Here is a 14,265-nt window from a genome sequence, read left to right on the forward strand (position 1 = left end):
CTGATGCATACTTGAGATTGAGAAACACTACCTAGTAGGCTTTGTTCATAAAAATGTAATTTCATTTTTTATTGCTGCATAGCAAATTACCACACAGACTGAGAAGGCTAAAACAACACCCATTTATTAGCTCACATTTCTGTAGATGACAAGTCCAGGAACAGAGTGATTAGGGAAACCTGCTCAAGGTTTCCCAAGACCAAAATCAAGGTGGGCTGCTTTCTCATCTGAAACTCAAGGTCCTCTTCCAAGTTTGTGTAATTGTGCCAGAAATCAGTTCCTTACGGTTGTAGGACTGAGGTCCTGATTTCCTTGCTGGCTGTCAGCTGTAGGCTGCTCTTAACTGCTATAAGTCATCCACATTCCTTGCTACATGGCCCCTATCAGCAACAGAGAATCTCCCTCATGTTGAATGTTTCTCATACTTGAAATTGTTTTTGACAGGAAGAGCCTTTTTAAGGGCTCACTGATGAGGTCAGGCTCACAGAGAATAATCTCTTTCTTAAAGATAATTGATTTGGGATTTAAAATTTTTTAATGTTTATTTTTGAGAGAGAAAGACAGACAGAGCATGAGCAGGGGAGGGGCAGAGAGAGAGAGGGAGACACAGAATCCGAAGCAGGCTCTGAGCTATCAGCATAGAGCCCGATGAGAGGCTCGAACTCACGAGCCCCGAGATCATGATCTGAGCCGAAGCTCATGCTTAACCAACTGAACCACCCAGGCGACCCTATTTGGGATTTTAATTACATCAGCAAATTCATAGTAGTGCCTAGATTTGTTTGATTGAATAATTGGGAGAAGGTGTGTATAAACCAGGGGATGGAAGTCTCTAGGGCTTATAACCCTTTGTTAGGGCTGCCATAACAAAATACTATAGGTTGGGTGTCTTAAGCAATAGAAACTTACTTTCTCACAGTTATGGAGCCCGGAAGCCCAAGGATCAAGGTGTCAGTAGGTATGGTTTCCTCTGAGACCTCTCTCTGTGGTTTGCAGATGGCTTCTCTCTTGGTGCCTCCTCATACAGATTTTCCTCTGTGTGCACCCATCCCTGGTGTCTCTTCTTCTTACAAGGATATCAGTCATGTTAAATTAGGGCCTCACTCTAATATCCTAATTTTAATGACCTCTTTGAAGATTTGATCTCCAAATACTGTTACATTCTGAGGTACTAGAGGTTGGGACTTCAACATATTAATGTGGGGGAACACAGTTCAGCCCATTATGACACCATCTTTGAATTCTGCCTACCATGCTAGACATATGTACCACCTTTTTTGAAAACCAGATACTCTCTCTCACTTTTGCATTGGGGTTTTACATTAGAGAGCCGCAAACAATGTAACTGACAGGGAGCCTCTGAGGGCCTATTTGTCAAAGTCCTGAATTCCAATCACACAACCTCTACTTCTAGGGAGTAGTATTGGTGGTCGTGCCATGACAGAGGGTTTGGAGGAAAAAGCATACAAACAGCATGCCGGGTTCTGTTTTTACATGTGTCAACTTCGTATTAGCTGTGAATAGCAACCAGAATTTCTGCACTGTGGTTTCAATATTGAAGGAATAAAAGTTTGGGAACCCCTTCTCTATAGCCATGATTCTCAACCTGTCCCTCCTCGGCAATGCTTGTAGTCTTACCCTAAACCTACTGAATCAGAGCTTCAGAACCAAAGTCAGAGTATCTAGTTTTTCCTCCTCTTCACTGGTGAATTTAATTAAGTGCACCAATGACCCAGAAACTAATGTGCTTGGCCCATCATAGTTGCTCAGTAAATATTTTTACTCGAATAGAAAACTCTAGATAATTTCTAGTGGTTTATTAAGTTCACTTTGCAGTCATCTGGAACTGTGGGCTTTATATGTAGACCCAGAATCTGATGTACCTATAAGTGATGTCCATCCCCAGAATCTACCAGAAAGCCAGAAGAAGCAAATGTTTGGGTTTTGTTCCCAATTTGAGCCCTTGACAGAGCTTGGGGTGCTGTTGCTTATGTCTTGAAAAGCAGCATTTTACACATGAGGATTCCAATTATTGATCCTACTGCTCTCACGGTGCTGCAGATGGTTGGGGACTGTGATCCATAGCTGGCCTCTTGCTCAGGAACTATTCTGGTCAAGGCTTTCTTTGGGCCAGCCTTATTTTTTCACATGAAGAAACACCTTTTTCCCCAGCCAAGCAACATCACTTTCCGTGGCTGATCGATATGCCTTGTTGTGACATGAAGCTCCGATGATCTTCATATAAGCTCCCTCTCCATAGTTCAAAAGATTATTTTTAAGCGATATCTAAGAACCACATGAATGAATGAATGAATGAATGAATGGGCAACTACCTGAATTAGCATATGCGTTTCAGGTGGAGTCATCTAATAGGAAAATACTGATATATGCGTGAGAAGGGCAAGAGCAAAGATAAATGAGAGGCATGGGGGCCATGAGAACAGCTCATGTCACATAAAAGGAAAGCATGGAGAGCCCTGAGGAATGAGAAGGATAAAGGCATGAGAGAGGTGAGGGCCATGAGAATATCTAGCAAGAAGTGACAGAGCTGTTAGAGTCACAAAAACCATTCCCTTCATCTTTATAATGTCAAAAGGATGGTCTGAAGATCTGCTACATCAGAAGGCCCTGGGAAGCTTGTTCAAATGAAGGTTTCTAACCAGATTATGCTGATGGTTTCACAACTCCACACAAATTTACTAAACATCCCCAAGTTGTACACTTAAAACAAATGAATTTTATGATATGTAAATTATACCCCAATAAAGTTATTTAGAATACAGATTCCTAGGTACCACCCCATATTTACTGAACAAGAATCTCTTGGAGTGGAACCCAGAAATTGATATTTTTCACAGCTTCTCTTGATGATTTTGTTGCCTGCTGAAGTTAGAGGTGCACGTGGTGACGTAGATGAAGCATAAAATATTAGGGCTGAATGGGAAAAGCAGCAGTGAGGTTTAGAATGACGTTTATGTAAATTAAAAACCTATACAGATTTTGTAAGAACACATACAACAAAAAGATACTCATTGGTGACCTTGGAATGGTTGGCTGCAGTAAAGATAAGAGACAGAGGTATCAACCTTTAAGAAGGCTTTTAACCAGTACTAGGGAGCCTTAAGATGTTATCCTTAAACTCACCAAGGAGAGAAAGAATCTCTTTGTCATCTTCCTAGCATGCCCATTCTAGTTTTAGAACTTGCCTGATCTTTCTGTTTTACACTGGTCTCTTCTGATGCCATGCAAGCCCAGCACTTCCTGATCATGGAGACGTCCCAAATTTTAGCAAACAAACAAAAAACAAAAACAAAAACAAAAACAAAACCCCACAGGGGAGAAGGTGTTTGGCTACCTACCGGAGTGACTCCCAGGGAAAAACTTAAGGACTTAGATCTCAGGTTCAATTGAGTCGATTTTCCACGGATTGCCTTTATGTCTCAAAAAACCCCTACCATTAAATACTTCCAATTCTTGAACTGTTTGCAGGGAAAAAATCAAGGTAATTAGTAACAGGAAGCATGTATGAAGAACATGCAGTTAAATCTACTGGATTATAATCTTTATGTCTAAGCATAAATCATTAACACAGTCTTCAATGAGTTATCTCTCTTCACCAAAGGTCAAATATTTCACCAGGGATTCTCAGAGTGTGGTCCCTGGACCGGAAGCATTAACATGGCCTAGGAGCTTGTTAGAGGTACAAATTATTTGGGCTCCACCTCAGACCTACTAAATGGAATCCCCATCTAAGGATGGGGCCCAGCTATTTGAGTTTTCACATGCCCTCCATGTGCTTCTGGTGCACTGAACTACTGAACGCCTGATCTACACGTAAGAAGGGAACCAGCTTAGTCACTGCTACTGCCTCACCCAGCCAACTTCTCTGTTAGCTGGCGAGGTCAACCACTTTCAACTGGGTCAAGAAAGGGTCATGAAACCCTTTGAAAGCTAGTCCCAAGATTAATATCCAGGCACTTTTTTTTTTTAAATACTGCACTCATTCCTTCCTTGCCAAAAGCATCCACAGTCCTCTTGTTACAAGAAAACCCTCTTCAAAATTCTGTGTCACAATACTAATGGCAAAGAAAAAACAATTGTTATAGTTTCTAGAGATAATTCTGCGTTTTCGTTCTGTGTAAAGTTGTTTAGAAGGACATTTGTAACTTTAAGGTACTAAAGAGCTGAGTAAGTAAAGCAGTCCATCTGAGGACTTTATTCTCTCCTTCTCCCTCTCTATCTCCCTCTCTCTCTCCCACCCCCATTCATATACATTATTAGTAAATGATAGTCTGTAAAGTGTATTATTTGTTTTCTTTCCTCTATGGTATTTTATATCAGGTCACAAACTCAGTTACCTAAAGGAACATGATGAGTAACTTAAATGATTAATGTGGGACTGCCATGACAAAACTTCGCAACCAGCCTCTGTCAGAGAGCAACAGGAAGTGATGAAGACTGTGGCAAACTGGAGAACACATCGAGGCAAACTGATCGAGGGGGGGCTGGCTGTAACTCAGCTCTAACTAATTGTAGATACATGAGAATGATTTTTATGTGAGCTTCTTGAATCTTTAAATGTCAGCTTCAGTTAAAGCTAGCACACTGTGAAAGCCAAACAAAATATATGAGCTTATGGACCAACTAGTCTGCAATGTAGTCTTCCTACTCTCCAAGCCAGTACAATCTTCAGCTAAGCTATGTAATTAATCTACATGTAGAAGCCACCCCACTGTCAAAAACCCAATAAGAGGTTTGAATTTAGAAATCTCGGATCGTCTTGTGCCCTGTATGGATTCAGGAATCATGACCCAATTCTCGATCTCAATGACTGGTGTTTGTATCTTTCATGATAGAGCCTATTAAACATGGGAGTAAACTTCCTGGCCTCCGTCCTCTGGATTTGTATTTACATTTGTCAAAGTCTGTCACAGTCTGGTTTTTCTTGCAAGAGGAAAACGCAACTAACTCCTAACTGAGATAATTCCATGCGAAAAAATACAAATGTTAAGTCAAAAGTTAAATGAAAATAAATTAAAACTGCAATGAGATACTGCTGTGCACCCACCAAATGGCTAAAATCAAAAGGACTGATGAAACTAAGTGATGAAGAAGATGTGGAATAAATGAAATTCTCATACATTCTCATTGGGAGTATAAATTGGTTCAACCACTTTGGAAAGCAATTTGGTATTTTCTGCTAAAGCTTAACATATGCCTATCTTTTGGCCCAAGAGTGTAGGCCTCAGTATTTATCCCAGATAAATGAACATATATATCTATCCAAAGACTTGTAGGAAATGTTAATAATCATTTTGTTCATAGGAGCCAAAACCTATACATAACCCAAATATACATGAACAATAGAATAGATAAAGAGGTTATAGTCTATTCATAAGATGGAATACAACTCAGGTTTTTAAAGAACAAACTGCTGATACACCCCCAAAGCATTAATGAATGTCAAAAACATTATGTTAACTAAAAGAAGTCACACAAAGAATACATACCGAGTGATTCTATTTATAAGAAATTCAAGGACATGTTAAATTCAAATTAAAGACCAACCTTGGGGTCAGGATTGGCCGGGACAGGGCTTACAGGAGAACTCTAGGGTGCTGTAAATGTTCTATATTTTGATTGGGGTGGTGGTTACACAGGATTTGTCCACTTTATATAAATTATGCCTCAGGTGGCTTAGTCAGTTAAGCGACCGACTCTTGACTTCGGCTCAGTTTATGATCTCGCTGTCTGCGAGATTGAGCCCCATGTTGAGCTCAACACAGAGTGCAGAGCCTGCTTGGGATTCTCTCTCTCCCTCTCTCTCTGCCCCTCTCCTACTCGTGCTCTCTCTCTTTCAAAATAAATTAATTAATTAAAAAATAATAATAAATTATGCTTCAATAAAAGCAAAACAGCGTGGAAAATACCAACTGAGAAAAATGTTCAACATATATAGGATACAAAAGTATACAGGACGTATAAAAATATCCTGCAAAAAAAAAAAAAGAAAAAAAGATAAAGTGTCCAATGAAAAACTGGGCAAAAGATAGAAGTAAGCCAGCGACCCAAGAGGAATTCTAAATAACTAAGAAGCCCATGAAAAAAAAAGCACTAGTAATCAGAGAAATGCCACATAAAACATAATACTTCACAATCCTACTTTCATTTCTAAAGTGGTTAATTGTCTTGAGAAAATAGCGGAAGTGTAATCTCTCAGATAGATAGATAGATAATCTGATTTTCTTAACTTATTACTTATTATAACGAGCACCAATTACCTTTTAATTAAAAATAATAAAGAGTTAATCTCCTCTTTTTGTTCTATTCAGGCCTTCAACTGATTGACAAGGCCCACCCTCATTAGGAGGAACAATCCGCATTTCTCAGATTCTTTTGTTTTAATTTTTTTTAATGTTTACTCACTTTTTTGAGAGAGAGACAGAGCATGAGTGGGGGGAGGGGGGGAGACAGAGGGAGACACAGAATCCCAAGCAGGGTCCAGGCTCTGAGCTGTCAGCACAGAGAGCCTGACGTGGGACTTGAACTCATGAGTTGTGAGATTATGACCTGAGCTGAAGTCGGATGTTTGACTGAGCCACCCAGGCGCCCCCTCAGATTCTTAATTTCATCCAAAAATACCTTCATAGATATACCCAGAATAATGTTTGACCCGGTATCTGGACACTCCATAGCCTAGTCAAGCTGATACACAAAAGTAACCATCACAGGGAACTTGGCCACATTAAAAGACAAAACAAAACAGTTACTCTGTCTTTTGGACTCTGTCTAGGAGAGATAGCATGAGGCAGATAAAGGAAATAGGCCTGTGTAATAATGCTTGGGGAGATTACTTAAACTTTCTAGGCCTCAGTTTTCCTCATCAGTAAAAGGGAGATGGTAAAGCTTCCTCCCTCACAGGACTGTGGTGAACATTAGAGTTCATACATACAAAACACTTAAAACAGGGTCTGGTACATAGATACTGCTAAGGTCTGAATGCTTGTGTCTCCCCCAAATTCATATGTTGAAATCCTTAAGTCATGAGGGTGGAGCTTTCATGAATGGGATTAACGCCTTGTACAAAAGGCTCCAGAGAGATCTAGCCCCTTCTACCATGTGAGGACACAACAAAAACTCTGAGACCCAGGAGAGGGCCTTCATATGACCATTCTGACACCCTGGTACCCATCTCAGACTTCCAACCTCCCAAACTGTCAGAAATAAATCTCTGCTGTTTATAATGCACCAGGTTTGTAGTATTTTGTTATAGCAGCCCGAATGTACTAAAACAGATTCCATATACCTGTTAGCTATGATTATCAAAGTGAATATAAACTTGGGGAAAGCAGGGATCATGTCCTGCTTTTCCCCTGATATATCCCAAGTGCCTAGTGCATGATCAGCACATGGCAGACACTTAAAATATTTGTGGAATGGATACATTTAGATAGGTGTTTATACTTCTCAGAGGATATTCATCTCTCGTCAGAGAAACATACTTACCTTGTTTAAGTCTCAGATCCCTTTCTGGACAGTTCTTTGGGTAGCCTGTGGGTGACAGCTTGGCACAGTGGGCAAAGATACCATTGCATATTTGAATTATCAGGATAACTTACAGACTGACTGCAGAGGAAGGAAAAACTTGCAAAATGTATCCACTCACTCCCTTCCTTAAAACACCTGGCCTATCAACAGAAGGTTAAAGCAGAGGTGCTAGGAGACCAAGGGGTCAGCTCTTGCTGGTGCACTTCTTGGAAAGACTCTACCGCTTACCTCCCCTACCTGCTCTTGGTAAAGTCAACCATTGCTTTCCTAGGGGCAGAGCCTGTCCTCTCTCAATCTCAAATCAGTTACCCTTGATAAGGACCACCCATGGGCTTTTATACACTAGCCAAAAAGAACACAACTCCTTTTCCATGAGCAGCTTGTAGTTAAGGGGGAGTTGAGAGAAGGGAGTGAGGAAGAAAGGGTTCTGGGATGAGGGTTGTAGACGGCAAAGCTACCCATACCCTATTTCATAATGCTATTTCATGAGGCTGTGGTGAAGGGCACGGTACCCTGGGCCCCTGCCCAAGAAATCCAGGCAGTCCAGAGCGCCTATCACCAAACAGGCACAGTGGCTCCTGGGACCTTTCACAACCCAGCTCTGTCCAAAGCATGCTTGTTAACTTAGTTTGAGTTTACAGATCATTAGCAATTTTGACCACTTCATTAAAACTTTGCCAAACTTTGGTCAGTCATTTCTGTCAGTTTTTTTTCTTTCTTTTTATCTTATGTAACTCCCAAAAGACTTTTGAAAAACAATGTACTCCCTGATACATGTTTAGACTAACATCGAACTTGTATCATAAGTTTATTAGTTGGAAAAGTTATCTTTTCTGGCATATTGTAAGTATTTACTTGTTAAATAAACTACTGTTATTCCTATAAGTATATCCAATGTAATCAAAATGCCATAGAGATTTGATACACAACCTTCTCAATTTAAAAATATGTGAACACAATTTCTCCTTGGACTTGTGCTCGTTTTCTACTCACCCTACAGAATATTATCGTAATATATGTAAAAACGTTTTATTTATCACCCTCACATACTTATATTTCTGTATATTAATTTTTTACATTTCTTGTTTCCATAGTGGGTAATAACCATGTTTTTTCTTTTGGAGTAAGTTACCATTATAATCATGAGTAGTACATAATTGATAAAGGTATATGAATACATTATACATTTTATTTAAAAAAAATTTTTTTTTCAACGTTTATTTATTTTTGGGACAGAGAGAGACAGAGCATGAACGGGGGAGGGGCAGAGAGAGAGGGAGACACAGAATCGGAAACAGGCTCCAGGCTCTGAGCCATCACCCCAGAGCCCGACGCGGGGCTCGAACCCACGGACGCGAGATCGTGACCTGGCTGAAGTCGGACGCTTAACCGACTGCGCCACCCAGGCGCCCCACATTATACATTTTAAAAATTGCTAAACATGTGAAAAGAAAGTGTTATTGAAACCTGTAGATTTAGATGCTTTAGCAATGATCAATTTCTTTCTTTTAATTTTTGCTTTTTATGGAGTAAGTGTTAAGAAATCTTGTTCACCTAAATAAGTATATGGGAATGGGAGTTTTCTTATTACAATGTCACTTAATTGTTTGAACATCTTCTGTGTTACACGTAAAAAATGACAGTGTTTATTATCAACATGTTTTTTAACCATCAACCAGCTGATAATTCGACTAGTCCCTCCATTTTGTTAAAAGTCAATAATTTAAACAATCTGCCTTGCAATGGAGTTTCTTCACCAAGTCAAAGCTGGAACAATTTGAGAAACAAAATAAATAACAACAGTATAAGATACAAAAATTATCCAAGAATCCATAGTGACATAATACATAGTTGAACAAATGAATGAATGAATAAGTAAACAGATAGAGAAGCAATAGCTATTCCTTAAGAATTCTAATTAACAAATATAGAAAAATATAAGGGAAATAGAAAATCACCATTAAAACACCACAGTAACAATTGAAGCAGATAAGATCAACAGGTGCAAAGAATAGCAGGCAAAAATTGAGAGAGGATGAGGACATTTGTGTATCTCAAAGTATCTCCCCCAAGGTATATATTAATTACAAGGGAAAAATCCAAAATTATCTCAAAATAAGAAGTTACAAGCAAACTAAAAAATTGGAAATTGTGCTTTTAGAATTTGCCTCATAAGCGACAAACACATACATATACACACATATACATATTTTATATGCTATATTTCAGTTTTCCAATCTAATTTTCTACAAGTGCTTTTAAAATTCATGGTATGCAGAAAGGAAGACACTTTGAGAATTATTATATGTGGATAGATTAGTAATTTAATTTTATTGCTGAAAATTGTTGCTCATAATTGTTCATTTGACAGAATTAGTAAAGTGTATCAGCTAAGGAAAAAGATTTTTTTTCCTAATTAAAGGAAACTGGTTTTCTAAATTTCTGGGCATCACATTCTATATAGCATTTTAGGAACATTTTGTCATACACTTGTACATAAGTACATAAGTACATGTCCTGCTTTTATGAGGACATTTTTAATCTGTGTGTTGAAATTAACAGCACATTCAAGAGAAGCTATAGCACCATTAGGAAGTGAGAGGTCCACTTAAGTTATTTCTAACCAGTACTCTCTTTGCTTTGCTGTCTTAGGACTCTTTCATATTCCTGAAGATGGGATATATTATAGTAAGAGTATTGTAGAGAGAGGAGGATGACTGAAAAGAGAAATGGAAAAGAGAAACCTTAGTAAGCCACCTTGACTGTAGGCATGTTTTCAGGGAGATCAATTTTAGAAATTATACATAAGGAAGTTGAGATGACACTGAGAATGGATTCCCTTAATTCTTTGCCTGCAATACCCCTTGAGATTTTTGTCTTCCTCCAGAAGAAGGAATACTATTGATTTATGGCGATTCAGTCCTTCAATAGCTTCAATTTGAGCATTAATTTTAATGGTTATAATTGGTATGGGGACAGCTAACGTTACATAAGTAATAGTAATAGCTTATATTTCATGGCACTTTTGGGTTTTCAATTTCTGTCATTTATGTTATGTCGTATCATTCTATCTTGGCCTTAGTTATCCTGAAAGCAGAGCCCAAGGGAAAGGCTTGGGTGTAGGTAATGTATTTAGGAAGCAATTCCAGGGAGAAAGATGGGGAAACTAAACAGGGAAGGACGGAAATACAATGCAAGGAGACATTCTTGACTTGGATATCTCCGTGGGTGGTTGGGAAGCTGAGGTATCTAAAAGAGTATATCTCAGAACTGCCAGACTAGGGGGAAAATGTGGAAAACATTTATCCATCAACTGTCACTTCCATTGGTCAAGGGTGGCCCCAAGGACATTCAAACCCAAGATGTCCTCAAAACCACAGGGTAGGGAGCAAGAGATAGCAGCAGTGGGTCCAAGATGAAGCAATGTCAAGTTGGAGGTCTTCAAGGAAATAAATAATGCAGTAGTGGCTGGCGTGGGAGGTAAGGTTAAGATAGTTTGAAGTCACACAAGAGGTGTCTTATCCATGCCCTTATAGCGACAGTATGAGATAGGGCAGGCATTATTATTAATCCCATTTTAAAAGACAAATGTATCAACAACTTGTTGTGCTATTGTTAGTAAATGTCTTGGACATTCTGTGCCTCAGTTTCCATAGTTGGAAGAAAGCAAGGAATAAAAACTATTACCCCTTCCAATATGAAGATAGCTAAGAGAACAGCTGCAAAATACTGTGAGCTCCCAGAAGAGCACAGCTATGTAAATAAATTATTGTTATTGTGTTTTATAGTCTATTTGAAAACAAGATGAGTCTTTTGTCGTTTTAAAATATTGAATTCCTCATTAGGAAAAATTGAAAAATACATAGGGGCCAATTTTATCTGTCATCCTTCATGCATATCTCCCACTGATTTTAAGGGGAGTTTGGCTCTCTTGGTCTATACATAATTATACAAAGTAATCATAAGATTCCATATTTTAGTACTTGTATAATGAGCGTGAAAAGTCAATAATGAACTACAAATATTCATAGGAAATATTCCTTTCTAATTTTAGGATTGATAATTCATTGCTGCTTCTATTTGTGCATCAAGAACAGCTATTGGGATGATTACTTCTCAGAATTTATGCCCTCATTCTGGAGCTAAGTGACTTCTTTTGACTGTACTGCATTTGCGGTATTCTTTGACGGAAGCCATATTGAAGCTTCTCCTGGCTCCTTGGCCATCTGTGACTCTGCTACATCGATACATCTCCACCTCAAAGCATAAGGAGTTAGTGTCAAGTGACCCACATGGATATTGGTGGCATGAAACTGCTTGGCTAGTAAGCCACTGCTGGGCCATGGTCTGGGCCCTGGGATGTATAATTAGCTTGAATGGTTCTGTTTTTTCCTGATGAATTAAGTGGGTTTGGGTACGGTCACGGAGCTACAGACACAGTGTTCAGATTGTAAGCCATGCAATCGTGTCCAGGTTATCACAGAAACCGTCCTGAGAACCCCAGTCAAGGCAATGATATAGGCAGAATCCTAAGACTGTGTAAACTTGTGAGAGCTCATTTCTTCTTTTTCTCCTCCTCATTCTTGTTCTTCTTGTTCATCATTTGTTTGTATTATGTGCTAGGCTCTATTCTAAATTTTTAACTCATTAGTTCTTACGATAACCCTATGCGGTAGATGCATCATCATAACCATTTTACTGGTGAGAAACCTGATGCTTAGCTAGGCTAAATAAATTACCGAAAGTAACCCAGCTTGCCGTTGGCTAAGCTGGTATTCAAACCAAGGTCTGTCCAATGCCAAATCATTAATTTCTTCTTGTTCAGTAGTGTTCTGCTTTTAATGAAAAAACAAAAACAAAAACAAAAAGTGCTGTGTTCCCGGGACACTGGTTATCAGGGCCAGCTTCGTGCTAGACTTGAATTTATTATTTCAGTCTTTTCTCTTTGATCTAATGCAGATGCAGTTACTGCTCTGGATTCCATACTATGCGCCCTGGCCACAATAATCTTTGGCTCTGACCTTACCCTGAAAGTTTGTACCTAACCCAAACAGTCCTTGTTGTGAAGGTCTGGGGCCAAGAAAGCCCATAGTTTTAAGTCTCTCCAGACCTTCATGATGCCCATATTCTGGAATCTTTCTCCACTCATTTGTTCATTTAAAACATTTTTACTGAGTTGGACGTGGACCCTAGATGGTAATTACCCCTGCATTCATGGATCTTGCAGCCTGATGGGAGAGACATAAATGTGCTGGCGCGCGCACACACACACACACACACACACACACACACACGAAGTAATTTCAAGTTGCAATAAGTATGATGGAAATAGGGTGCCATTCCAGAAAAACATAGAGTTTGGTTTATTTTAGATAGTCAGGGAAGGTTGCTCTGAGGTGGTTATCTGGAAAGATAGGAAGGATCAAGCCAAGTGAAGATCCAGAGAAAGATTTCAACAGGCGGAGGGAAGATAATGAATGACAAGGGGCAGGCAGAGGGAAGGCTGAAGAAAAGCACTTGGGCTGGTTCAACCAACAGAGTGGAGACCAGTGTGCTTTGAGCTTAGTGAGCAAAAAAGAGAGAAAGACTCATAGGAAATGAAATTGCAGAAATAAACTGAGGCCAGATCTTGTGGGCAGCCTTGACAATGTGTTCCCATTTAATTCTTAGGGATCTGGGAAGTCATTAATTTTTAAGTAGGAAATGATATGATCTAATTCATAGTATGTAACATAATTTGACTGCTCTATGGAAAATGGATTAGACAGTAGAAAAGTGTAGACAGGGACACGAGTTAGGAGTCTCTTGCTGTTCTTTAGGTGAGAGATGATAACAGCTCGGATTGGGAAAATAGCCATGGAGGTGGTTAACATGGTAAGATCTAGCATGTATTTTGATGGTGGAATTGACAAGATTTGCTGACAGACTGGAGGGAGGAGGGTGGAGAAAAGAAAGGAACCAAAGATGACTCTTAGGTCTTCTCTGAGCAACTGGAGGAATGATGAGGCCATTTATCAAGATGGGGTATGCTGTAGAAAGAAGAGATTTGGGGCAAAAAAGTCAAGAATTCTCTCTTGGTCATGTTCAACTTGAGGGGCCCGTGAGACCTAAGTGGAGGCATTGGACTGACAATTGGATAAATGAGTCTGGAATCCCTGGGAGACATCAGGGCAAATTATGTAAATTTATGAGTCAGAATATAGATGGTAAATAGAACCATGGAGCCAGATGATATCATTCAAGGAAAGAATTTATTTCTTTTGTTTCTTGTCTGTGTCCTGTCCCACACTGGGATGTAAACTCCATAAGGGCAGGTATTTCAATTCACTTCTGGTTCTTTAGTTCCCATAATAGTCCATGTATTACAAATATATATTGAATATGTAGAATTAATTATTTTAAATTTCTTATTAAATACCTCTCAATGGATGGCCCTCACAGTGACATGTGGGCCGACCCTAGCCTCCCATCTCTGGTTTCTTTATTCTGACTTCTCTCATAAACAGTCATATTTACTCACGATAATGACAGCCATTACATCTCCAAGGTATAGAGAATGTACTTAGCTGGTCACATATACCTATCCTGATGCGTTCTTCTCTCTGAACTTCCTTTGCCTAGACCATGGGACTCCTTGATTGCCACCAATCCCACTTATTTTTTTTTCTAATGCCCTAACCTAGAGAGGACACCTAAAATTGGACCCCACATAGAGGT

Source organism: Acinonyx jubatus, chromosome X, assembly GCF_027475565.1.
Source record: "Acinonyx jubatus isolate Ajub_Pintada_27869175 chromosome X, VMU_Ajub_asm_v1.0, whole genome shotgun sequence".
Taxonomy (NCBI): Eukaryota; Metazoa; Chordata; class Mammalia; order Carnivora; family Felidae; genus Acinonyx; species Acinonyx jubatus.